At 43.7% G+C, this 1,142-nt stretch overlaps 1 protein-coding gene across 1 annotated transcript in view; it reads left to right on the top strand.

Annotated features, from left to right (window-relative positions):
• The window catches only part of LOC101846396 (chondroitin sulfate synthase 1), a gene marked incomplete in the record, with an annotated part of 32,799 nt that overhangs the window by 2,083 nt on the left and 29,574 nt on the right, over nucleotides 1-1,142 (top strand).

Here is a 1,142-nt window from a genome sequence, read left to right on the forward strand (position 1 = left end):
CTAAAATCGATAAGAGTAGGCTTCGGCCGCCACCCGGGCAAAATTCAAAATTTCCTACCAACGAAAAAGTATTAGGTGTGTCCCGCGCGCTCATATAACCTTATGCAGTTGCGAGCGCCGTAAAACCCTATACTAAACAAACAAACAAACAAAATTTCTTTCTTTCTTTTCATTCTTGCTTTCTGTCTGCCTTTCTGTCTGTCTGTCTTTCTTTCTTTCTCTCTTTTTCTTTTCTTTTGGTAAGTGTTTTACAGCTCTTGCACCTGCAAAAGTCATAATATGAGCGCGTGGGACATGTTAAACATTTTCAGTTTGGTAGGAATTTTAAATTTTTGCCCGGTTTGAATCATCATCATCATCATCATCATCATCATCATCATCATCATCATCACCATCATCAGCAGCAGTAGCAGCAGCAGCAGCATGAGCAGCAGCATCGTCGTCATCAGCAGCAGCAGCATGAGCAGCAGCAGCAGCAGCAGCAGCAGTTTTTTCACGCCCTCCCGAAATATAGACCACCAACGAGAGCTCCACATCTATTTCTGCCCTGGACTGTAGTCTCCAGCTCCGTCCAGCTGTATCCCATTACGTTTGGGTTCGAATCTACGTCTCTCCACGTACTTTTGGATCTTCCTCTTCTCCTCCATCTTTTTTAGACTTGGTGGGCAGTGTTATTTTTTATTTCCTCAAGATGTTTCAGCACTCAATTCTCCTTCTTATTTGTGTATAGAACTGTTTAGTTGCGCTCGTCTCCGAAGCGGAAAGTCCGAGTTCGAGCTTCGGTTGGGACACGGATTTTTTTTCGCCCCCTCCTGCCAACCCAGCAGTAATGAGTAACTGACTTCGAGATAGGGAAGTAAAGGCGGCGTGGAAAGGAACTGGCCACCATACCACATTATGATTAAGGCCCAGGAAGTTGTCTCACTAACAAGGCAATCCCCAATGTCGGGATCGGATGCGGGAAGAACTGTACTTTTTACTATCTAGTAACACATCCGTTTAGTTTTAGGTAGGTTTTTACGGTGCTCGCAACTGCATAATGTCATATATAGGGGAATATAGTGTAAAGCGCATAGAGCCGGCAGTCGAGCGGGGATATGCGCTATACAAATGCTATTTATCTATTATTATTATTATTATTA

This window comes from Aplysia californica, unplaced genomic scaffold (assembly GCF_000002075.1).
Source record: "Aplysia californica isolate F4 #8 unplaced genomic scaffold, AplCal3.0 scaffold01175, whole genome shotgun sequence".
NCBI lineage: Eukaryota > Metazoa > Mollusca > Gastropoda > Aplysiida > Aplysiidae > Aplysia > Aplysia californica.